At 44.1% G+C, this 27,433-nt stretch overlaps 1 pseudogene across 1 annotated transcript in view; it reads left to right on the forward strand.

The window, feature by feature from the left end:
• Positions 1-18,028, forward strand: part of LOC146858397 (transient receptor potential cation channel subfamily V member 1-like) — a 989,609-nt pseudogene extending 971,581 nt beyond the window's left edge. Inside the window, exon 16 of the transcript XR_014980020.1 lies at positions 16,727-18,028. The product of XR_014980020.1 is annotated as a transient receptor potential cation channel subfamily V member 1-like (transcript). The remainder of the gene's footprint in view (positions 1-16,726) is intronic.
• The last annotated feature ends 9,405 nt before the right edge of the window (positions 18,029-27,433 follow it).

Consider the following 27,433-nt stretch of genomic DNA (forward strand, 5'->3'; position numbering starts at 1 on the left):
ATGGAACTCGTAGTGCAGCAGCCAGTCTCTTGACCCAAATGGGTTTGGTATGTGTATTCCGATCAGCCCTGGATGGGCCACGAGGCTTCGGTGGCATCCAAAATCCATGGGCGACCTCCCCATAGCAGTGCGACATGATTTATCGCGCCCGTGGACCCCAACTTCTCCTTGGGTGGTGCAACCCACCGCACACGAAGCCAGCACGTGAAACATCATGGAACGGTAGCTCAGCAAGCAAGGGTGCACTCAGGGGGTCGTAATCCTCTGTGGGCGCCACCTGTACCTCGACCAAAGAGTACGCCTGACGTGTTTTGGGATTCAACCTTAATCATAGGCAGTATTCTCGTTTATTTACTCAGCTGGAATCACTTTATTTAAAATAGTTGCCCGCCAGTGGGCTTCTAGATAGAAAGTCCCGGTGTCAGATGGGACTCGTAGTGCAGCAGCCAGTCTCTTGACAGCAGCGCAACATGATTTATCGTGCCCGTGGCCCCCATCTTCTCCTTGGGTGGTGCAACCCTAACACAGTAACAGAGTGGAGCCTATGATTAAGAGATGTTCCCGAAACGCGTCAGGCGTACTCGTATGGTTGAATTGCTGGCTGAGCCTGTGGAAGATTGCAGCCCCCAAGTGCACCCTCATATATATTATCTACTGGTGGTCGCCAGTAGATAGTTATAGTTAGGACCTAGTTTCCATAGGAAAAGCGTTTTTTGTTTTCCCAATAACTTTGGCGCCAGTTGAAAAATCTTCGCAAAATTTTCAAAACTTGTGGTCCGCTCCGGTCAGCTCCTATCCTGGAAGTTTGGGGGTGATTCGCCAAGCGGGTGAAGAGAAAAAAGGGGGGTCCCAAAATGTGTTTTCTCCATGTTATTTTCCATAGGAAACTTTAGACATGGCTACAACTCGAACTACTGAACGGAATTACACCAAATTTGGCAAAAAGGTTGCCCTTCGTTCAGAAAGAGACCTTTTTGTTAAATGGTGTAAATCTGTTCAGTAGTTCCTGGGAACTACAAAAAAAAGAGGTTGGAAAATCAATTTCCCATAGGAAACTTTAGACACGGCTACAGCTCGAACTGCTCAACGGAATGACACCAAATTTGGCAAAAAGGTAGTGCTTGGTTCAGAAAGCGGCCTTTTTTTAAATGGTGTAAATACGTTCAGTAGTTGCTGAGAAAATCAAAAAATATAAGTTTCGATATTTATGGCCGCGGTGGATCCACAGACCCTCCCGACCACAAGCTTTATTCTAATTGGCTGTCAACACTCCAAAGCAGGAAGTGTTGGCAGCCATCTTGTGACTCGGTAGAACTGAGTCACAAGTAAAGAGAAAATCAAGAAAAGGGGGCAGGGTAGAAACACAATGACCCCCTAGGCCTGCTCAGGGGATCCCACAAAGACCCCCAGGGCTAAAAACATTTTTTTTTTTTTAAATCGGCGAGATTCGCGCACATAGCGGGAATTTTGGCCGAAAAAAAAAAAAACTTTTAGACCCCGGGTGGGCCAAGTCCAGAGGGCATGACACATTATGATTGAGGGTGCCCACATGGCCCCCCCGCAACCCCGGGGACTGCCACCCCCCGGGGCTTGTTTTAAAAAAAAATAAAGAACCTGTGTGGGGAGCTCGAGCCCACCCACACGACCCAGGGACTCCCACCTCCCCGGGGCACTAAGTACTTAAATTCAGGGGTCCTTAATGGACCCCCGTCATGGGGACCACCACCTCCCTGGGGCTTTGCCAATGTTGGGAGGGGGGCCATGCGGCCCCTCTCCAGGAGCCCTTGATGGCCATGGGGACTGCCACCCCCCAGGGCCAGCTCCTGCAGTGTCCTTGGGTACCCACCCCCGGGACACCGCTGTTTGCTATGGTAGGGCGGGTACCTGGTGGGCTAGTTGGCACCAGGGGCCCTCAGGATTGAAGAGGAATTAATTCCCCAACATAAAACGCGCCACAGGGCGTGTTTGCACAAATGTCACCTCAGGCCCCGCCCCCTCCCTTCACCACTGTGCAAACGCGCCCGTGGCGCGTTTTAAGTTGGGGGATTAAGTCCCCTTGAATCCTGAGGGTCCCTGGGGTCCAACTAGCCCATCAGGTACCTCCAGTAAGCGCCACAGAGCTGCGTTGCAGAGAGGTGTAGAAAGGGGCATGGCCTGGGCCACCTCTCCGCAACGCAGCTCTGTGCCGCTTACTGGAGGTACCTCGTGGGCTAGTTGGCCCCCAGGGACCCTTAGGATTCAAGGGGACTTAATCCCCCAACTTAAAACGCGTCACAGGGCGCGTTTGCACAGTCGTGAAGGGAGGGGGCGGGGCCTGAGGTGACATGTGTGCAAACGCACCCTGTGGCGCATTTTAAGTTGGGGAATTAATTCCCCTTCAATCCTGAGGGCCCCTGGGGGCCAACTAGCCCACCAGGTACCTCCAGTAAGTGCCACAGGCCTGCGTTGCAGAGAGGTGGTCCAGGCCACGCACCTTTTTAGACCTCTCTGCAGCGCAGCTCTGTGGCGCTTACTGGAGGTACTTGGTGGGCTAGTTGGACCCCAGGGACCCTCAGTATTCAAGGGGACTTAATCCTCCAACTTTAAACACGCCAGGGGGCACATTTGAGTGGTGGAGAAAGGGGGCATGGTCTTTGTCTACCTCTCACCAGTCCCACTGCATGAGGCTTAATGGAGGTAAAAGGTAGGCTAGTTGGCCCCTAAAGGACCCCCAGCAGTGAAGGGGACTTCAATCCCCATCCAAGAGCATGCCAGGGAGCACGTTAGTAGAGTGGTGGGCAAAGTGAGCGTGGCCTGGTACGACTACTTACCAATGCTGCTGTGTGGGACTGACTGAAGGTAATAGTTTGGGAAATTGGCCCCCAAGGATGTCCTTGGGGGTCAACTACCTCTCTTGTTACCCCCAGTAAGTCCCACACAGTGGGATTGCAAAGACGTCTTCGGAGGCCATGGCCCCCTTTCTCTACCATTCTGCTTACGTGCCTCGTGGCAGACTATGGGATGGGGAATGAAGTCCAATTTAGTCCTGAGGGAGTTTGGGGGCCAAGAATCCCTCCTGGTACCTTCTATAAGTCCTACGCAGCAGAATTCCTGAGCGTTCGTTGGAAGCCCAGCACCCTTTCTCCACCACCCTGCAAACACGACTACTAGTTAAAGAAGCATATTTCGGCACCTCTGACTTAGAGGTAGTTTTAATCCCCCTGCCCTATTATGAACTAGGGCCTTACAGAGGAGGTCATGCTAATCACATGGGTACCCCAACGCATAGTGTTCACTAGTGTATGTAGGTGTTTTCACTGTATTCTAAGTGTCTTTTAGCATAGCTCTGGCTCTAGGCCTGGTTAGTCAAAGTCAGTTACCACCAGTACCCGTCTGAAAAAGTTGTGGGCACAGAATGATTTTGCAACAAGGCCTCTTTCTGCTCCTCTGTTGGTTCTTTCTGCACGTCTTGCTTATTCCTGCACTTTTCTTCATCTTTGTAGACTTCTGTTGCTTCTTTCTGCATTTCTTTTGCTTCTTTCTGTGCGTTTTTTCTTCTTTCTTCACATGTCCTACCTCTGTAGGCATAGTTAGAAACTAGCATTTCAAAAACCTTTGAAATTCACTTAAAAAAACATAGGTTTCAGGCATGTTATAGTTAGAAATTAGCATTTAAAAAACCTTTGAAATTCACTGAAAAAACTATAGGTTTCAGCCACGTTATAGTTAGAAATTAGCATTTAAATAACCTTAGAAATTCACTGAAAAAACCATAGGTTTCAGGGGCGTTATAGTTAGCTGGTCATTTCACTCGTACAAAACCAGTGAAATTCCCCCGTTATAGTTAGTGCAGCTAACTATAACTTGCGCCCCCGCAATGCACTGCTGATGACGTCACATATTACATCACTCATGACATGGTCAGTGACATCACTGATGACGTCTCAAATGACATCACTGATGACATCACTGATGATATATATATATTTTATCTACTGGCGGTCGCCAGTAGATAGTTATAGTTAGGATCGTGTTTCCATAGGAAATCTCAAAATTCTATTTTGAATAACTTTGGCGCCGGTTGACGAATCTTTGAGAAATTTTCAAAACTAATGGGGCGCTCAGCTCCTACCCTTAAAGTCTTGGGGTGATTCGTCAAGCGGGGGCCGAGAAAAAAGGGGGGTCCCAAAACGCGTTTTCCCCATGCATTTTTCCATAGGGACCTTTAGTCGAAGGTACAGCCCGAACGGCTGAACAGAATTACTTGAAATTTGGCAGAGAGGTAGTCCTCAGGTCAGGGAAGTGCCTTTTGCATATCTGGTGTCAATCTGTTCAGTATTTCCTGAGAAAATTGCATTTAAAAGTACATAAATATCTATAAGCGCGCACCGTGCCGTGCGTGAGCGAAATTCTGATTGGTTGTTAGATGTCAGTAAACATTCGAATCGGTCGAAATCAGGAAGTGTCGGCCGCCATTTTGTCTGTCGCACTGAAAAGGAAAGGTGGAAAACGTGAAAAGGGGCAGGGAAGAGAGTTCCTGACCCCCTAGCCTTTGTCAGGGGGTCACAGAAGGACCCCCAAGGGTGAAAAAAACATTTTTTTTTTTTTTTAAATCGCGGGGTGCGCACTGTGAAAAACCCTTAAAAAATAAAACATATAAGAACGTGAAAAGGGGGCAGGGTAGAGACTTTCTGACCCCCTAGCCTTTGTCAGGGAGTCACTGAAGGACCCCGAAGGGTGAGAAAAAACATTTTATTTTGTTACAAAAACCTTTGAAATTCACTAAAAAAAACATAGGTTTCACACACGTTATAGTTAGGAATTAGCATTTAAAAAACCTTGCAAATTCACTTAAAAAACCATAGGTTACACACACGTTATAGCTAGGAATTAGCATTTAAAAACCTTGCAAATTCACTTAAAAAACCATAGGTTTCACACACGTTATAGTTAGCTGGACATTTCACTCGTAAAAAAACAATGAAATTCCCCCGTTATAGTTAGTTCAGGTAACTATAACTCACCCAACCGCAATCCACTGCTGATGACGTCAGATATTACATCACTGATGACATATGTGTCTTTTTGTAAAATAAATATTTGTAATGTATGTATAGCTAAAGGTTAATGGAAGAATAAATGGATAAATAAGTGTCTAAATACAGTGATGTAATATCTGACATCATCAGCAGTGGATTGCGGTCGCGTGAGTTATAGTTACCAGAACTAACTATAACGGGGGAATTTCATTGGTTTTTTACGAGTGAAATGTCCAGCTAACTATAACATGTGTGAAACCTATGGTTTTTTAAGTGAATATATATATATATATACAATATATATATATATATGTATATATATATATACACATGCATACATATATTACCTACTGGCGATCGCCAGTAGGTAGTTATAGTTAGGACCTATTATCCATAGGAAATCCGCAACATTCTATTTGGAATAACTTTGGCGCCGGTTGACGAATCTTTGTAAAATTTTCAAAACTGGTGGGGCGCTCTGGTCCGCTCCTATCCTTAAAGTCTCGGGGTGATTCATCAAGTGGGGGCCGAGAAAAAAGGGGGTCCCAAAATGTGTTTTGCCCATGCAATTTTCCATAGGAACCTTTAATCGCAGCTACAGCCCGAACTGCTGAACGGAATTACACCGCATTTAGCAAAAAGGTAGCCCTTGGTTCAGAGTCGTGCCTTCACGTTCAGTAGTTCCTGAGAAAATCAAAAGTAAAATCACATATATATCTGGGCGGAGCCAAACCACACATCTCATCGTGAGGTCTGATTGGCTGTCAGCACTTCATCTAAGAAGTGTTGGCAGCCATCTTGGGACCAATATACATGAAAGCACCTCATTAAAAAGCATTGCAGTTAATAGAATTTTTAAAGACTTTAGTAACATTTTAAATCATTTGTTGATGGTACCATACTCATTTTAGGAATTGTGGTGTGTTCTAAGGTGATTTTACCATGTGAAAAAGCCTTCTGCTGGGGTGTCATGAATCATGTTTGAGAGAAAACTATTTTCTCATGCTTTTCCCACAGCGGTTTGGAAGGTGATCTATAAGCTAAACTGAGAGCATATTTTCTGTAAATTCACATTATCTTTCTCGGTCATGTGACAATGAAGTCTGACATTCTCAGTAAAACGTGTACATCCAACAAGGGCAGAGACTGTCAGTTGATTCCTTTGTGTTCTACTGCAGCTTCCCAGAGTGTTCTAAAGAACAACTAGAGTGCTAACAGTCCTACTTATGACAAACGTATTGCACACCTGAAGCCATCTTGATTGGAATAAAGTGGTAACTCTTAAAACATTTAATTTAAAAAGGAACAACACGAGGGGGTTCATTTTGCCATAGAAAGTATGATTAATGCTGCAGAAAGAAAAATTTGGGCACATTTTGAGTGACTTCTCAAATCCTCTTCTATTTCATTAAAATATTCTGACATGCAGACTGAAACATGCACTTTCAATACCAGTAGCAGACTTCCCTGGTGAGCAGTAGCTTTACTACATTGATCTAATGAGCAAGTAGAGTACTAACATTCTGAATTAATGGCAAATGTGTGACACATCTGAATATGCCTTCTTGATGGAATCAAAGTAAAAAACTGAAAGTTTTTTCTACTGAGGAGACTATAGTAAACGAGGAAATTAGGAAACTTCATAACAAATAAGTCTCCCAAGATAGCCACCAGAGACAAAAGAGCCCAAATGTAGCACAAATATCACCCAGATGTAGCCCAAGTATAGCCCAATGAGAGAATGTCCCAGAGTGTTCTAAAGATCAACTATTGCGCTAACAGTCTTACTTATGACAAAAGTATGGCACACCTGAAGCCATCTTGATTGGAATAAAGTGGTAACACCTAAAACATTTAATTTGCAAAGGAACAAAATGAGGGGGTTCATTTTGCCATAGAAATTATGATTAGTTCTGCAGAAAGAACATTTAGGGCACATTTTGACTTCTCAAATCCTCTTCTACTTCATTAAAGAATTCTGACATGCAGACTGAAACATGCACTTTGAATACCAGCAGCAGACTTCCCTGGTGAGCAGATGCTTTACTACAGTGATCTAATGAGCAACTAGAGTGCTAACATTCTGAATTTATGGCAAATGTGTGACACATCTGAATGCCTTCTTGATGGAACCAAAGTAAAAAACTGAAAGTATTTCCTAATGAGGAGACTGCAGTAAATGAGGAAATTAGGAAACTTCATAACAAATAAGTCTCCCAAGATGGCCACCAGAGACAAAAGAGCCCAAATGTAGCACAAATATCACCCAGATATAGCCCAATGACAGAATGTCCCAGAGTGTTCTTAAGAACAACTAGAGCGCTTACTGTCTTACTTATGACAAAAGTATGGCACACCTGAAGCCATCTTGATTGGAATAAACTGGTAACACTTAAAACATTTAATTTAAAAAGGAACACAATGAGGGGGTTAATTTTGCCATAGAAATTATGATTAGTGCTGAAGAAAGAAACATTAGGGCACATTTTTAGTGACTTCTCAAAACCTCTTCTATTTCATGAAAAGATTCTGACATGCAGACTGAAACATGCATTTTTAAGTCTCCCAAGATGGCCACCAGAGACAAAAGAGCCCAAATGCAGCACAAATATCACCCAGATGTAGCCCACATGTAGCCCAATGACATAAGTGTGCAAAACACTTTTTATTGTTTGTTTTTTTGCAGTTTTATATAGTGCAGACTTGTCAGGTATTGGAGTGCTTTACATGAGCATTGGTTACATCACACAAGAACAAATACATTTTGGTTGTAGACATGGGGAGATTAAGTGATTTGACCAGAATCACAGAATGTCGAGCTGAAGCAGAAACTCCAACCTGGTTCCCCGGTTGCAAAGTCTGCAGCTCTGGAAGTAACATTACATCCTCTCCCCTAAGTGCAACATTTAATCAAGTGGTCAAATGGATAAAAAACATAAAGATAATAAATAATTTAAAAGTGCTTTGTCGCTACTTGAAAACTCAGAAAATACGTACTCATTTTTGTTTTTTAGAGCACTAACCATAATTTTGATGCAAATAAGACCCTCTCATATATGTAATTTCTAAAGGAAATGCTCTAGGTATTACAGTTTTGATTACATCAAGACGACATCAGGTGTTCCACCCTTTTGTAATAAATATAGAATGTTAGCAATCTAGTTGTTCATTAGGATACTGTTGAGAGGCAGAGGCCAGGGGCACGGACTCTGAAAATTTAAGGCAGGTAGGAGGCAACAATTTGAGCACACTGGGCAGGCTGGAAGGGCAGTGGCAGCACAACAGACTATGGAGGGCAGTGGAAAGGGGGGCAGGGGCAACAAACCAACAATACAGGACTGGCAAGAGAGGCTGTGGCATTATAATAGACCATTGTGGGCAGAAGGAAGAGGCAGTGGTAGTACAACCATACATGCCAACAGACCCGATTCAGCCAGGAAACGTCCAATGTTTTTAAGCTGAAATGGGCTTTATTTGATCTGTCTCCTGTCTACAATCTCCTCTTTTTCAATGTAACTCAAAGGGGAAAATCAATACCCCAGTTTGTTTTCAAAATCTCCCTCTTACCAAGTTCAAAATGTTCGCAAGTATGGTACATTGGATCATGGAAGGCAGGAGTTATTGGGGTAGGGACATGGACTCGGATAACAGAGGACAGGAGGGACATGGAGAGGTGCATCAAACTGACCCTACAGGACAGGCATCAGGGTTTGCAGCAGCACAATACACCACACAGGGCATGCGGGACGGGAGTGCAGCACAACAATCCATAGAGAGCCATAGGGAGGGGACAGGACCATGCACATGGACAACAGAGAACAGAGGGGAAAGAGGCAATGGTAGCTAGCTGACCATAATGGACAGACAGGAGAGAAAGCTGCAGCATAACAGACCATAAAGGGCAGGAGGGGCATTACAATGGAACAGACAAGCCAGGAGGGAGGGAATAGGGGTCTGCATATGGAAACAGAGGGCTGGGGGCAAGGGGGCAGGGCAGGAGCAGCAAGATGACCATGGAGGTCAGGCAGGATGGGCACTAGAAGCAAGACACACCATGGAGAGCAACAGTGAGACTATGATGGCATACACACAGACCATGGAGGGAAGGTAGGAGGGGGCCAGGGGCAGCTAGCTGACCACACAGGGAAGGTGGGAGGGGCCGTGGCAGCACAGAAGACCATGCATGGCAAGCGGGAGGGTTAGTGGCAGCACAATGGCTATGATGGGCAAGAAGGAGGGTGCAGGGGCATGCACAAAGGAACATGGACGATCAGGATCTGGGCACAGACAAGAGAGTTCATGGGAAGGGGCCTCACAACAGACCACGCGGGGCAGGCAGGAGGAGCAGTTGCAGCACAGCAGACCAGGGAGAGCAGAAGGGTGTGGCAGTAAAATGGACCATGGAGGACAGGAGGAAGGGTATAAGGGCATGGAATGTGGACAGGTAGGGTGGAGGTGGCAGGGACAGGTTACAGTCATCTGACAATGCTAGGCAGGTGGGAGGGGAGTGGCAGCTCAACAGAACACTCAGAGTAGATAGGAGTGGCAGGTCCATGGAACATGGTGGGCAAAAAGGATGGAGCAGGGGCATGCACAAAGACATCGGAGGGCAGGGGGAAGGAGAATAGGGGCAGCAAGCTAAGCACAGAGGCTAAGCAGGAGGTCAATGATGGGGCATAGAATTGGGCAATGGAGGGCAGGAGGAGTGGACTGGTACATCATGCTAAATGGAGGGCAGTGGCAGCACATCAGACCATGCATGGCAGGTGGGAGAAAGCTAGTGCATGGATTCAGACAACAGAGGATAGGGAGGAGGTGGATGGGACAGCAAGCTAACTGTTCAGAGTAGGCTGGTATTAGGAACTTTTTAAAATGTGTGTCTGTGCGAACTACTTAAAATATGAACAAGTATGCAGCATAATCTCACTTTTATTCAGGAAGAAGAGGATGTTTGTGACTGTGACTCCGGGTTCACTTGGCAGAAACACCCCCTGACCCTCCACCCCCATCGCAAAATGTAATGGTCGTGAAAAGGGTAGGTGAACGCAGTGTTATATAGAATATAGTCCTGAGAGCTCGATTGAAAATGAAAACTAGATATAGTGTATGGTATAAACTATGCACCAAAAAGTGTGATATAAGATGAACCGGGGCATGAAATATAATATGCAATTCATTGTGCGCAATGACAGATTCATTGGAGAGCGCGAGATAGCACAGGCACTAGCGCGTGCTATGCGATATGTACCTTGGAGTGTAATATGCACAGGGCAGTGTTGTGTAACCTAACTAGTCTCTAAATTTGTAATATAAAATATGTGCTGGGGAGTGTAACGTTGCATATGCACTGTGACAAAGATATGGATCCCAGACTGTAATATGTATGGCATAGCGCTGTGCGTTATAACATAGGCATCGAGGAAGGCACGTTAGATGGGGCAATATATCCCGTGCGAAGGCAAGTGTGGCATGACATATTCATGGGGTGGTGTTACAGTGCACATGGGCTAGAGAGTGTCATAGCATACGCACTAGCTGGTGGAATACAACACAGAGGTGTGTGGCACTCGGCGGGCATTGGTGGGTGTAACACAGCTTTGGGCTCAGCCTGTGACTCTCAAGGGAGTTTTGTCTCCTTTCCAGAGAGTAAAATAAAAAGTATTACACATCCGGCGGTGGATGTGCATTTTATTAACCGTGAGGGGGTTTCTTGCATAGTTTTGGTCGAATTTTTGTCGAATCCCCTTTGAATGGCTTGGTGTGCGTGGGTATTAAATGTGCCCGTCAATAGCTACCCATGTTTGTATAAATAAACGACAAGGGTGTCTACTTGGAGAGTACCAACCGGCGGGGGCGCCGGGATTAGGCACGGTAGGGCGTCAGACACGTCCGAGCTTCACTAGCGGTGTAAATACATTCAGCGTGGATTCATTGTATGCAAAGTCGCCTTTAATGAATATCACGCAAATCGTCATGGTGATAGTAACGGACGGTTTGTCCAGCATGTCCTAGGTGTTCCTATAAATATATTAAAAAAAAAATATTAAAAAACAAAGGCTGGCCCCGGGGGATGGGGTCACCGGGGCCATAATTGGCCTGATTAGGGGGGCAACGCAGCCCCCCTCCTAAAGAATAAAAAAAAAAAAAAAGGCCATGCCCTGGGGGTTGGGGTCCCTGGGGCCGATTAAGGCCCCGGGAGGGGGGCCACGAAGCCCCCATCCAAACATTGTTTTATCTAAAAAAAAAAATTAAGGGGCAGGCCCTGGGGGATGGGGTCCCCAGGGCCAATAAATTAGAAAAAGAAGGGGGGCCTCAGAGCACCCCTTCTTAAAAAATAAATAAATAAAAGACCGGCATTGTGCCCGAGGCCACGCCCCCTCCTTGCAGCACTCTGCAAACGCGCCCCCTGGCGAGTTGTAAGTTGGGGAATTAATTCCCCTTCAATACTGAAGGTCCCTGAGGGCCAACTAGCCCAACAGGTATCTCCAGTATGCACCAGGGAGCTGCGTTGCAGACAGGTGTTCTGAGGCCACGTCCCTTTTTACACCTCTCTGCAACGCAGCTCTGTGGTGCTTACTAGAGGTACCTAGTGGGCTAGTTTGACCCTAGGGACCCTTAGGATTCAAGGGGACTTAATCTCTCAACTTAGAATGGCCACAGGGCGGGTTTACACAGTGGTGAAGGGAGGGGACGGGGCCTGAGGTGACATTTGCAAACATGCCCCTGTGGCGCGTTTTAAGTTGGGGAAATAATTCACCTTCAATCCTGAGGGACCCTATGGGCCACCTTGCCGACCAGGTGCTTCCAGTAAGCGCCACTGCACTGCGTTGCAGAGAGGTAGTGTAGGCCGTGCCCCTTTTTACATCTCTCTGCAACGCAGCTCTGTGGCGCTTACTGGAGGTACCTAGTGGGCTAGTAGGACCCTATGGACCCTCAGTATTCAAGGGGACTTAATCCCCCAACTTAAAACGGCCATAGGGCATGTTTACACAGTGGGGAAGGGAGGAGACGGGGCCTGAGGTGACGTGTGCAAACACGCCCTGTGGCACGTTTTAAGAGGTAGTTTTAATCCCCCTGCCCTATTATATACTAGGGGCTTACAGAGGAGGTCATGCTAATCATAGGGGGACCCCAACGCATAGTGTTATCTAGTGTATGTAGGTGTTTTCACTGTTTTCTAATTGTCTTTTAACATAGCACTGGCTCTAGGACTGGTTAGTCAGACTCAGTTACCACCAGTATCTGTCTGAAAAAGTTGAGGGTACAGGATGATTTTGCAACAAGGCTTCTTTCTGCTCTTCTGTTTGTTCTTTCTGCACGTTATCCTTCTTCCTGCACTTTTCTTCGTCTTTGAGAACTTCTGTTGCTTCTTTCTGCATTTCTTTTTTTTCTTTCTGTGCGTTTTTTCTTCTTTCTTCACATGTCCTATCTCTGTAGGCATAGTTAGAAATTAGCATTTAAAAAAACATTGAAATTCACAGAAAACAACTTAGGTTTCAGGCACGTTATAGTTAGGAATTAGCAATTAAAAAACCTTAGAAATTCACTGAAAAAACCATAGGTTTCAGGGACGTACTAGTTAGCTGGACTTTTCACTCGTTCAAAACCATTGAAATTCCCCCGTTATAGTTAGTTCAGCTAACTATAACTCGCGCGCCCGCAATGCACTGCTGATGACGTCACATATTACATCATTAATGACATGGTCAGTGACATCACTCATGACATCACTGATGACATCTCAAATGACATCACCGATGACATTACTGATGACATCATCCTTGTGATAGAGTGGCAGGCCTCCTCTCACCCTAATATAACCTTTGATATACACATTCAAAAATATGAACTAAAATGTTCAAAACAATGGACATACCAATACCAGGTACAACAACCTATTCAGTAATTCTAAGATCCACATACACATCCACTCATTCACCAACAGTCCTATACAGTCACTCATACATGTACTCACTCATCATATGTACTCAAACACCTATACATCCTGTTACACAACGCCACTCATCCATAGAGTTACTCACACACATAGTCACTCATGCTAATAAAGAATCAAACATCCATTTACTTGCATATATAGTTATACACACACCACCACACTTACTTCTACAGAAACTAACACATACTTAGTCTTTTAAACAATCACTTATAGAAACACATACTTATTCATACAGTAACTCTTCCAATCTCTCACTCTCACATATACTCACTTATATATACCAATAGTCACATATGTAGTTACTCATAAAGACACTATTGAGACAGTCATTCACTCACTAACACACCCATACACACACTCATCCATCCATACAGTCCTGCACACATGCTGTCTTCAACACATACAAACAGTGAGTCATTCATTCATGCACCTATGCACTACGTAATACCCCCCACCGAACCATACAGACACTCAGACACTCATACTGATACTCAAAAAACCAACTAATAACCTATATAGACACTCATGTAGCTACTCACCAACCCATGCAGCCACTTATACACAAAGTGAGAGACTGATACAGATATTTACATATTTAAACATTACTCACTAAGTCATGTATTCACTAAGATACACTTAGTCAGTTATACAATCAATTTTTTTTTTTAAATCATCCATTTAGACACTTATATACCCATTTATTCTTCCATCGACCTTGAGATATACATATATAAAACATATTTAATTTTCAGAAAAACACACATTCATTGGATGATGTCATCAGTGATGTCATTGGAGATGTCATCAGTGATGTCATGAGTGATGTCACTGACCATGTCATGAGTGATGTAAGATGTGACGTCATCAGCAGTGCATTGCGGGCGCGCAAGTTATAGTTCGCTGAACTAACTATAACGGGGGAATTTCAATGGTTATGTACGAGTGAAAAGTCCAGCTAACTATAACGCCCCTGAAAACTATAGTTTTTTCAGTGAATTTCTAAGGCTTTTTAAATGCTAATTCCGAACTATAACGTGCCTGAAACCCATGGTTTTTTCAGTGAATCTATATATACATGTCATGTCATATATATACATAGTTATTAAAGACTGTCTGGATGCCGGCGGCAGAGCAGCATTAGTGCTTTTAGATTTCTCGGCCGCGTTCGATACCGTGCCACATCAACAACTTTTGGCACGGTTGTCTCACATTGACATCACTAGGCAGGTATGGAAATGGATTGAATTCTTCCTTGCTAACAATCGCAGCAAGTGTGGCTGCCGCCTTTTTCCTCTACCCCGCGAAGTTTGAATACTGGCGTCCCCCATGGCTCTACATTAAGCACTCTTCTTTTTAATGTTTATATGACTGCCTTGGTTTATTTAGCAGAGGAGCTGGGTGCTAGGATCATAGTGTATGCTGACGATACCCAGCTCCTCTTCTCATGGAGTAAAACTGACTTCTCCCCGACCATTGCCAAGACTTGTCTTGAACAGGTCTTTAAATGGTTAGTAAAGGCCCAATTAAAGTGCAATGAGGAGAAATCCGAAGTGCTCCTTTATGGCACCTTCCCCCCTAACTTTAGAGAAAAGATTTCGCCGGTGGGCTATCCTTTGCCGAGTTCTTCCGGATGCCCAGTAAAAAACCTGGGTGCCTGGTTTGGTGAGGACTTGAGATTTCTGACCCAGATTAGTAAACTAGCGGGTGCGTGTTTCGGCATACTTAAACGCCTTAAGAAGTTTTTGCCGTTGATTCCTAAAAAGGCTAAGGAAATGGTAACCCGGGCGCTTATTTTGTCCAGGTTAGACTATGCCAATGCCTTGTACATCGGACTTCCGGCCTACCAGCTAAAAAAGCTACAGATTGTACAGAACGCGACAGCTAGAACTTTACTGGACATGCCAGGTAGGTCCAGTGCTAGTCAGAACCTTCGAGAGTTACATTGGCACCCGGTTGACCAGCGAGTACGGTTTAAGGCCTTGGTATTAGCCCATGGTGCTCTCTATAAGACCGGGCCTCAATACCTTAGAAGGCGTTTCTCGTTTTATGAGCCATCTCGACAGCTTCGTTCAATGGGTCAATCCCTTGCGGTGGTTCACAGATTTCGTTTGATTAGGTTAGGTGGCTGCTCTTTTTCGGTGAAAGCGGCCAGGGCCTGGAATACCCTGCCCTTGGAATTACGGAACATGGAGAGCCTTAGGCAATTCAAAAAACAATTAAAAACTCTGCTTTTTAAGTAATTGCCTGTTGGGTCTCAGTTTCTCTCTGTTATTTCCAGCTTCCCTTCCCGCGCCGGGACACTTTCTAGTAGCTGTGCGCACTATAAAAAGAGGTTAACATAACATAACATAACATGTTGTTCCGTCCGACCCTCGCTTTGGACGCTGGTGCTCTTAATGGTGGTGGTGTGCGTTCCTCCGGCAGGGCTATACCGGTAATCAATAAATTCAAATATTACACAAAGCAAAATGACAGATGCGCACTCACTTACAAAAACATAGAAGTTCATCCGTTATTGTTATACTTACAATTATGCTTATGTTACGGAAATATGACACATTGCCTTAAGTAACTTAATGGAATGAGTTACAGTTTCTTCAGATAAGTCTAACTATAAGTACAACTATAACTGCTGAATTTCAATGATTTTATTGGGGTAAAGCGTCAGCCTATCTATAATGTCCATGTAACTTTTTGTTTTTATCAGTGAGTTTTGGTGTTTTTTTTTCTACTGGAGCCCAAATCCACAGAGGATCCACAGGTTAATAGTTTGTGACAAAAAGAAATATGCAATTTTGGGCTTATAAGCAACCCCATCAGGGACTTCTTTATTTGTTCTTTGGGGTCCGGAGACCTGTATCCTAAACCCTTATATGTGTTTCCCATTGTATTTCCAAACCACCCAGCTGATGTGATAAACAAAATGGCAGCTGCAACTTCTCAAACTGCGACCAGTCAATCAGGGCCTTCCTTTCCCCTCCAGATACTCGGATCCTCCACGGTTGGATCTGTGGAGGAACCACACCCCTATACATGCAAATTTCCTTTTCGGTTAATAGCTCGAAAACTACTGAACGGATTACACTAAATCCATAAAACGTGCTTTCTGGAGGGAGCACTGGAGGGAGGTTCACGTGGGGGGCTAAAAATAATATATTTTCAAAAAATTTACCTTTAGCCGCCTCCAGCGCCGCATTCGCCGTCTCTCCTCTTCCTGGGTCCCAGCAGCCCCTGGGATAGATTGGCATGAGCGGGCTCAATGCAGCCGGGCTGAGACAGCCGGCCAAACACACATGAGCACTTAGGGAGTTGAGTCAATGTAGCACTCCTCCTCCCCCCACCATTCTTAGGCCCCGCCCATCCCTACAGCACTAGCTAAGAACCGGCAAATGCAAATAAAACAATGCAAGAACATCGTCTTATTTTACATTTGCTGGCTGTGAGCCAGGCAGCGGGGGGACTCTCCTCTGCCATTGCGGAGGTGCCGCCCCAAGGAGTGGAAAGGTTATGGTTGAAGAATAGAACTGCAGGCAATAGTCAGGGGGAAAAGTGTTCATGAAAAATAGAGACTGCAAATGTTTAGCTTTCCATGAGCAGAACTAAAGTTCTTTTTTTGTATTCTGAGTCCTGGAACTATCTGGCATCCTAAGATAACCTTTGCACTTAGTTTGAAACACATCTCTTAAAATGATTGTTTGAGATTGTTTGGGAAAATGTCTCAACATCCTGTCCTGTTTTTGCCTCTATATAGGGAACGGACTCTGGGGTCTATCTTTACGTTCAAGAACCGAAAGATCTAAGCAGGAAGAGCAAATGCCCTTAAATTTAGTGGTAGCAACTCCATCAGACCCCAGCGCAAGGACACACGAAGGAGATCCTGGGACAGCCTGAAAGCCGTTCAGACAGCCTGAGGAGGATGAAGCAGCCCCTTTCATCTGAGTAATGTGTCCGGACTATGAAAATTTCCTGTATCGTGATGTATCTTTCCAACCAAATAGGGCCTTCACTGAAAGCTTCCTCTAGTTCCATGAGTGAATTATTATACTTAAGCCACCTCTGCTGCAGTGGTGTTACATTAGTCTCCGCAGTGCGGGAGCCCTGAGCTCCAGAGGGCCCCTCCGGCACTGTGCACTGGTGGCGAGCCCCTGGCCTAAGAGATCCTGACTGGGTCCAGTGGGCCCTCCGTGTACTTTTCAGGGGGTTCCCTCAAGTTTCGTTAAGCCACTGCTCTACTAAAATCCTGGTCTACTGCCACGCCCTTACGCAAGCCCTACTGTAGTAGTCAGGGCTTTAAGTGGGATTAAAAAATTGGGTAGGGGGGAAGACTTTAACAGGGGCTTGGGCAGAAATATGTGACCAGAAGGCATATTTTACAAGGGGTGTGGCCTAGTAATTAAGGGAATGGCCATAACAAATCAAGCGAACAGATTGCTTCACAGATTGTTAAATTCAGCATGTTGCCAGAGACGCTGAAAGGTGCAAGGACACAGGTTAGCAAATGAATACAAGGCTGATAGAAAATCCGGCCAGGGATCACAGGGGGAAAGCAGCCTTCTCTCATTTGAACAAATTTAGATTCATATGTTGCTGTTTCCTTTTGAGAGTCGTCCACAGTGGTGCTAAATAGGGTGGGAGGAAAATTTTTACCATCAAAAGATACCGACATTAATTTCCATTGCTCATCTCCCTATTAAACTTAGCTTTGCTGATCTCATAGGGTTCTTTTGCAAATTAGGAGGCTAAATATACAGCCCGAAAGGGACCTATTCCACCCTTTTTAATTACTGCCGATACTCAGACTGGCAGAACCCTCCCTTCTTAAAGTCCTGGTCGTAGTCACCTTTTTCTATATTTATTGTTTATTACACTTTATTGCATTCTGTAGTATTGAGAGTATAGTATGCCAATATAAATCAACAGGTAATGAAATAGTATTCATGAACATTTTATTTAACATTCATGTCTTTGAACATTTAATCATACCTGCCATACACATTCCATGTCGCTGTAAAAAGAACACAATATAAGGAATAAAAAGTTTGCTTTAAAATGATATGAGGTGCTGTCCTCCATTATGTTTGGAACTCATCAAGTTAGTATCAGTGATAATGTATCGTGTCCCATGTACTCTTCATCACCGTGTCTAAGGAATCTGCGCATGCGCGCGCACCCGCACATGCGCATTTCTCATGAGAAATGTGCATGCCTGGGCGCGCACGCAGTTTCCCCAGAGACAGCGATGAAGAGGAGGAGAGCAGCCCGGGGACGCCACAGCCAAGGTAAGTGGTGTTTATTTACTTCAAAAGTAGTTTTATTTCAGTTTTAAGCAATTGTTAATAGAGGGGGTGGGAGGCGGGTGGCATAGCGGAGCTCCATGGAGGTCCATGGAGTTTGTTCTAAACTCCGTGGCCCTCTGTGTAGCCCCGCTACGCCCCCTACGCCCAGGGTTAGTCAACTCCAAACACCAATGTGCCATCAATATGAGCTGTGTCAGGCATCATGTCAAATGCAAATGCTCATTGCACATTGGTGACACTTTTGACTTCAGAAGTCATCATATGTCCACTACCTGAAAAGTGTATTGAATGCTGTACTGAAGTAGTTTAGCTACGTATATCATGTAGCATAGAAAAGTAGCCTGAAGACATTGAAGGACAACGCTTTGGAGATTGATACTCCAAATGCACACAGTATAAAACTTCTCAAAGCCAAATGAACATCCGCAATCCTGCTTGGTACAGGTGATAACATCATTCATATATTTCATTACTACAGGCTAATACACGTTTAAATGTGTGTATGTGAATATCTATAACATGACGAGGTGGGATCACTATAGTCTTAATGCGATGGCACATCACAGCATCATTTGGTAGAGCAAACACAAATTACCTTGTAAGACTGAGAGTAGACTCTTACATTTCTACATCACACTCTAAGATGCATGTCACCTGGCAGTGAATGAATTTTCAAACACCATTGCAGATGAAGTAACAACAGAGAAATGTACACTGGGCAACAAACACTGATGCTGATGGCCCCAGTGATTTTTTCACACTCATGTCATTGTTGAATCCCAACTTACCACTGGAAATTGTTGTCCAGTTAATTTATAAAGAGTGCACTGTATGAAATGTCACATGTAATAGAGCTACCATCGAATGAGAGACAGTAGTGAGGGAACATCACTCCTAACAAGTAAAAGACAAGTGCCCTGTTGGGTATAATTGTCACCCACAACATGTGTCTGCTCAAGACAGGAAATTGGTAGTGGACTGGACTCAGCTGTGCTCCTGGTCATAATGGCGATAGGCACAGCATATCAGTGTGCATCTACTACCAGACCTACTCAAACAGTGGCTTTTCTTGCGTGGCGGACATGAGTACCTCCCAATATTGATATAATGATGGGAAATGCCTGCCTGTAACATACAAAGTTGGCAATGTAATGTATGACTCTGGCCACGGCTCACCCCCTTGTCCCTGCTGTTGGGCCCTCAACTGCCCAACAAGCTCTGGGTAGGCCACTGCCAGTATGTGGACCATTAGGGGGGTTCAGGGTAGGGTGCACACCCCGTGTCCATCCAGCTCGATCTTTCTTGTTTAGCGCCTCAGGTCCTCCCACCTCTTATGACAATGGACGCTGCACACGTGAAAGACCCCCAAGGTCCGCACCTTCCGGGCGATGACTTTCCAAATGGGCTGCTTCTGATGAGCATTGACCTGTATGGATACAATAAATAAATACACATATTATAACTGCCTGCTTTACGATATCTGTTTGGTTGACACACATTTTGTATGCACTCAGCACAAGCATTCATCAATTGTTAACACACTACATGTGTCAGTCACACATGCTAAGCACTACATAGACATGAATGAACAAGTTTGTAGTTATCTGCTGACTATCATCAAGCCTGGTGATGACCTCACCGACTAAGGCAGCCCACTAGCAACATGTAGGCCAGTCCTATCCTACATGTACTGTGATGTGAGATAAAAAGAAATACAAGACACCATTACGAGCTTCTGAAGGTTAAACTACTTTAGCATGATTGCACACACACCTTCAAAGCCAGACCCATTCACTCCATGCATTAGGTTCATACAGGTTAGTACCATAGTATGGACTCTATCCTAAGACTTAGGTCACAAAGAAAGGGATGGCATGTGTCATGTGTGTCATTGAGAGCACCTCTCTGAGTATGTGTGGACATGTGGAGCACTTAATGGGATATCATACTACTTCTACTTGTGTCTGTGTGGTATGTACTGCCCTCACATGAAACACCTTTTGACATATGTGGTACTGTTACAAGGATGACATTCAACATGCCATGGTATGTTGATTGTAACAAAGCTGGTGATTGACATATCAAAAACGCTTGCACTGTTAATATGTCATACAGCGATGAAGAGGAGGAGAGCAGCCCGGGGACGGCACAGCCAAGGTAAGTGGTGTTTATTTACTTCAAAAGTAGTTTTATTTCAGTTTTAAGCAATTGTTAATAGAGGGAGTGGGAGGCGGGTGGCGTAGCAGAGCTCCATGGAGTTCCACGGAGTTTGTTCTAAACTCCGTGGCCCTCTGTGTAGCCCCGCTACGCCCCCTACACCCAGGGTTAGTCAACTCCAAACACCAATGTGCCATCAATATGAGCTGTGTCAGGCATCATGTCAAATGCAAATGCTCATTGCACATTGATGACACTTTTGACTTCAGAGTCATCATATGTCCACTACCTGAAAAGTGTATTGAATGCTGTACTGAAGTAGTTTAGCTACGTATATCATGTAGCATAGAGAAGTAGCCTGGAGACATTGAAGGACAACACTTTGGAGATAGATACTCCAAATGCACACAGTATAAAACTTCTCAAAGCCAAATGAACATCCGCAATCCTGCTTGGTACAGGTGATAACACCATTCATATATTTCATTACTACAGGCCAATACACCTTTAAATGCGTGTCTGTGAATATCTATGACATGAAAAGGTGGGATCACTATAGTCTTAATGCGATGGCACATCACAGCATAATTTGGTAGAGTAAACACAAATTACCTTGTAAGACTGATTGTAGACTCTCACATTTCTACATCACACTCCAAGATGCATGTCACCAGGCAGTGAATGAATCTTCAAACACCATTGCAGATTAAATAAGAACAGGGAAATGTACACTGGGCAACAAACACTGATGCTGATGGCCCCAGTGATGTTTTAAATGAGTTGAGATACCACGCACACCGGATTTTACCAGAATATGCACAATTTTCGAAAAGGTAATGGCGTGCTGAAGAGAAGCGACCTCTAAACCAAGTTGGAGTGATAATGATATAGTTGCACTGCCCCGAGTTGGGCAGTGTCCCTCTTTTAGCACAGCTGTAAATGGGTGACGAAGTCACCAGGATCCAAACATAGTTACGCCAAAAAGTTCAAATCATATTTATTTAGGCACGAATATCCTTTCTTCATAAATGTTTTGACAAATCACAAGTTGTTTTTAGAAGAAACCAAAGGAAAATCCCCAATGCATTTCGGGTATGACCCTTCGTCAGGAGGAATCCTAGACAAAAAGAAGTAGGAGTAAATATCGCAAACCCCATGATAAACTAACTTATATAGGTGGTGTTAAAATGTGTGAAAAAAGCTTACGTGTGGAACACGGTGATAGGTGAAATAAATAAATAAACGAGTGACGAAAAAACGAGGCAGAATTCCGATTTGCAGTGCAGCCCATGGTGAGAACTTAAACGTGAACTAGATACATGTAACCAGAAAGGATTGTCGAAAACCCAAAAGTGAGTGAGACCCTGAAGAGTACGCAGATATGATACGATCAAACGGTCAAAGAATAGAAAATAGACCAAGTCCCAAAGATGCATCAACGAAGGTTCCTTGTGCAAATATGATAGAAAAGTTACCTTGGTTAAACGATAGCGACCATCGACCGAGTGCTCGAAGAGACGCTGAAGAGTGCTGCTGTTTTCGTTAGTGAGTTATAAACAGTGAAAGCAGACAAATAAGTGGCGCCCATCTTGAAGAGGGTAAACACGAGATTAACCATGTGTAAGGTCGCAACGAAATGCAAAGCTGAGGGTCGCGTAACTAAAGCTATTCAAAAGAGAAACAGGTGAAAGAATTCAAAAATGATAGGGAATATACAAGAAAATGACACCACCATGAAACAAACTGTATGGTGTGTTGTGAAAAATAACCACAACCGGGGGTGATCGGAATGTCATGCTAATTAAATAAAGTTGAGAAATAAAAAAATGCTATAAGAATGCCTATACGAGAGAATCCACTAACGATACTCGTTAGCAACGTGTAAGAAAATAAGGTAGAATGAAAAGTGAACAAATATAATGAATAAGTAAAATTAAGAAAAGACATATCAGGAAAAGTGCGGAAGAGAACAGATAAAAGAAAGTAAAAGTAAATACAAAAGATAAGATGTTTAGATATGCAAAAAACGCTTATCCTTGGAACAGGTTGATGTACATAGATGTTTTAAATAAAGCAACTGAGTTCAGTACGATCATTGAGTCCATGGGGTACCAGGGAGTTCATTCTGTATATCCACGCTGTCTCTCGTTGGATCAAAAACTTGCGGTTGTCGCGTCCTTCCTTTAGTGGGACCATTTAACACACCAGGAACCATAGTTGACTGATATTATGTTTATGTTCATTGAAGTGTACAGCAACAGTGGATTTAAGATTGTTGTTCCGAATGTTGCTCTTGTGTTTGTTCAAGCGTGTTTTTCTTTTTCTTTCTGTTTTACCAATGTACGGTAGGCCGCACGGACATTTTAACATATACACTAAGTTCTTTGAATCACAGGTAGCTGAAACAAACAATTTGATGTTGTGACCCTTTGTGGGATGTTGAACCATATTGCCCAAGATGATACTGTTGCAGTTTCCACAATTGTGGCAAGGTATGGTACCCTTGTATGTCGAAAAAGACTGTAGGGAATACTTAGGTTTCAATAACTCCATGAAGTTTTTGCTCCTTTCATAGGCAAATAATGGTTGATCTGAGAAAGATTGGTTGAAGTCAGGCTCAAGTTGTAATAAAGGCCAATGTTTGAGAACAACTTTTCTGATGTTATGACTTTCAGTGGAGTATTTGGTAACAATAACAGCTCTTGAGGAAGATTTAGTTGCTATCCGTTGTTTGTCCAATAGGTCTTTTCTCTGTGTATGCAAAGATTTGTCAATCGCTTTGATGAGGATTTGTGGAGGATAACCTGTTGGGTATAATTTTCACCCACAACATGTGTCTGCTCAAGACAGGAAATTGGTAGTGGACTGGACTCAGCTGTGTTCCTGGTCATAATGGCGATAGGCACAGCATATCAGCGTGCATCTACTACCAGACCTACTCAAACAGTGGCTTTTCTTGTGTGGCGGACATGAGTACCTCCCAATATTGATATAATGGTGGGAAATGCCTGCCTGTAACATACAAAGTTGGCAATGTAATGTATGACTCTGGCCACGGCTCACCCCCTTGTCCCTGCTGTTGGGCCCTCAACTGCCCAACAAGCTCTGGGTAGGCCACTGCCAGTATGTGGACCATTAGGTGGGTTCAGGGTAGGGTGCACACCCCGTGTCCATCCAGCTCGATCTTTCTTGTTTAGCGCCTCAGGTCCTCCCACCTCTTATGACAATGGACGCTGCACACGTGAAATACCCCCAAGGTCCGCACCTTCCGGGCGATGACCTTCCAAATGGGCTGCTTCTGATGAGCATTGACCTGTATGGATACAATAAATAAATACACATATTATAACTGCTAGCTTTACGATATCTGTTTGGTTGACACACATTTTGTATACACCCAGCACAAGCATTAATTAATTGTGAACACACTACATGTGTCAGTCTCACATGCTAAGCACTACATAGACATGAATGAACAAGTTTGTAGTTATCTGCTGACTATCATCAAGCCTGGTGATGACCTCACCGACTAAGGCAGCCCACTAACAACATGTAGGACAGTCCTATCCTACATGTACTGTGATGTGAGATAAAAAGAAACACAAGACACCATTACGAGCTTCTGAAGGTTAAACTACTTTAGCATGATTGCACAGACACCTTCAAAGTGAGGCCCATTTACTCCATGCATTAGGTTCATACAGGTTAGTACCATAGTATGGACTCTATCCTAAGACTTAGGTCACAAAGAAAGGGATGGCATGTGTCATGTGTGTCATTGAGAGCACCTCTCTGAGTACGTGTGGACAGGTGGCGCACTTAATGGGATATCATACTTCTACTTGTGTCTGTGTGGTATGTACTGCCCTCACATGAAACACCTTTTGACATATGTGGTACTGTTACAAGGATGACATTCAACATGCCATGGTATGTTGATTGTAACAAAGCTGGTGATTGACATATCAAAAACGCTTGCACTGTTAATATGTCACATGTGCACTGGGCCTGTACATATGTGGTACTGTTACAAGGACGACATTCAACATGCCATGATATGTTGATTGTCACAAAGCTGGTGATTGACATATCAAAAACGCTTGCACTGGTAATATGTCACATGTGCAATAGGCCTGTACAATGCAATTACCTATAGAAAAATACACCAGAGCTGTGGGAGTAAGGGGCCTGCCACAAGTAAATGACACACATGGATAATGTGGGTCACTTGAAGAAGTATCAGGTCAGGGGTTTAGCGTAGTCACCATTCCTAATATAGTCCATGTAAAATGTATCAGGGTTAGAAGTGGTCCAAAAAAGTCCATTTGAGAACATCCAAGGAGCAGCAAGTCTACAGGGACATTACTCTGTGCATCATTAGTATTACCACTGTTAGTCTGGCCTAGCATGGACGCTAGCCCTGATTGGGCACAACTCACTGTCAGGCCTTGCTCTCTGCAGGTTGTGCATATTGATGCCACATGAACCTCACATTTGACACTCTTCAAATTATAAATGTATATTTTATAGTCATTCAATAAGTGGCCTCAAGGTAGTGTGGCACTCTGTATGGGTCTGTGGGATCCCAGAAAACTGTTTGGATAGCCCTGATCTGGGCTGGGTGGATTGTGGGACAGCACACATCACTAACATTATCCTCATCTGCTTTTTACAGTACACATACATTGCTCATGCAGTAAACCCTATACATTTGGATGCACATTTACCATGATCTGATAAGCAAATCAACCATAGGTTCTATTAAAAGTTCAAATGCATAGATATGTGAAGGCACCACAAGTAGAACGTAGGGCTTAACATACCACACACATCACAATAGTAATGTTAAGTACACAAGGTGCACAGATCATTACATGATTCTCCTATGTGGGCATCAAAAATTATTAACAACAGTAATCGTAATACACTCTAGGACTAAGAGGCACAATGGCACAATGCAGCCTATGGGAATGGAAAGGATGGAGCTGCATAGAGTAAAATATGTATGTGAGTTATTTACCTCCTCCTTTGGTGAGCCATAGAGCTGGCCATACAGAGGAAGGGCACATTTGGTTCATGGGAAGTGCGAGCTGCAGATTAACATGCCAGGCGCAAACGACAATAGTTTGAGGTACTTGGGAACGAACTAGACGCCATATTAAGACACAGGGACACGAGGAGAAGCTATACTAAGGGTTTTGGGTAACATGAGGGAGTGAACAGCATAAAGTGTTAATTCGTGGATCATTTTGGCATCTTTAGGCTCCACAGCGCCAGATTAGGAAGTATAGCACACCGTATATATATATATAAAAATAACGTCCTTGCTTGAATCAATGTACAATTAACTGTAAAATAGTGATTCTGTCAATTGATGAAAATCTAATGATTGTTCTGTTTTATTTGTTATTGTAGTGACCCCTGACGAAGGGCACCAGTGGCCCGAAATGCATTGGGTTTTTTAAATAAACAGCACTGCCTCAGACGAATTTGCATTAGTCGTGTTTTTGTAAGAGGTTCGGATGGCCCGACTTTAACACTAGAAACAGTGGAAATTGGCATAACTACTCCATGTGTGAAGGAAGAAGTGCAAATTACGATATATGCATATGCTCCAAATCTGGATTAATATGGATTACCAGGTGAAAGTTGGCAAGATCAGATAAGGGCCCAGTGGGTCACCTAAGCTGTGCGATTGGACGGGGGAGAAGGTGCCCCCAAATACCGAGCACACAGAGGAAGGACCACATCAACAGGTTTCGTCAGCTCCTCTGGAAAGAAAGGCAAGGGCCCTTTCACCTGCTTGGCATGGCATGATTGCTCCCAGAGGTGGCAAACCACAGCTAAAATGGAGGAAGTGTTGATAGCAGCAGTGTCAGGAGGCAAGTGAGTAAATTTTTAAACTGCTGCGTATATCTATGCCCCATATGCGGTCATCAGCGTAGCCGCACACAGCCATTGAGCCGTGACTAACCCCAGGGGGAGAACTCTGCTTTGCCCATGGAGTGTGTGGAGATTTGCCTCCTTCACATTCCTCAGAGAAGGCAAATCTCCGTACACTCCGCAGCGGAGTTGGCCAGTCCCCGCCTCCACTCCCCCTATATTAACAAGAAAATCTACATTACTTACTAGTAAATTAAAACCACTTACCTGGAATGCAGCGTCCCCGGGCTGCCCTCCTTCTCTTCCTCGCTATATCGGTAATCCTTGAGAAAAAACGGCAAGAAATGCGCATGCACTGGCGCACGCGCATGTGCAGTTTTCTCAAGGATTACCGATACGGCGAGGAAGAGGAGGAGGGCAGCCTGGGGATGCTGCATGTCAGGTAAGTGGTTTTAATTTACTAGTAAGTAATGTAGATTTACCTGTTAATATGGGGGGGTGGAGGCGGGTGGTGTAGAGGAGTTCCATGGAGTTTGTTCGCAACTCCGTGGACCTCCGCGTAATGCTGCTACGCCCACTATGCCCAGGGTTAGCCGTGACTTTACAATCAGCCTATGGCTGTGTCCACCATGGATAAAACCGCCCAACCCGCGGTCGACTTCCGCTGAGAGCGATAGTTCAAAATGTTCTATATGCAAAATCAGGCATCTGCCATTTTAGCGGTTCTCCACTACAAATAAAGGCTTACCTGTGTACCTTTGAAATTCACAATTCCCATGTAATTTACAGTACACAAAACATCTGTGTAGTGCATTAGTGAGCATCAAGTCACAATTTGCACTGTTCCCTGTACACCGCTGTTGTATCAATGATGTTATATGTGACGTCATCAGCAGTGCATTGCGGGGGCACGAGTTATAGTTAGCTGAACTAACTATAACGGGGATATTTCCATGGTTTTGTACGAGTGAAATGTCCAACTAACTATAACGTCCCTGAAACCTATGGTTTTTTCAGTGAATGTCAATGGTTTTTTAATGCTAATTCTAACTATAACGTGCCTGAAATCTATTGTTTTTTCAGTGAATTTCAATGGTTTTTTAAATGCTAAATTCTAACTT

Source organism: Triturus cristatus, chromosome 3_2 (genome assembly GCF_964204655.1).
Source record: "Triturus cristatus chromosome 3_2, aTriCri1.1, whole genome shotgun sequence".
NCBI classification, from domain to species: domain Eukaryota; kingdom Metazoa; phylum Chordata; class Amphibia; order Caudata; family Salamandridae; genus Triturus; species Triturus cristatus.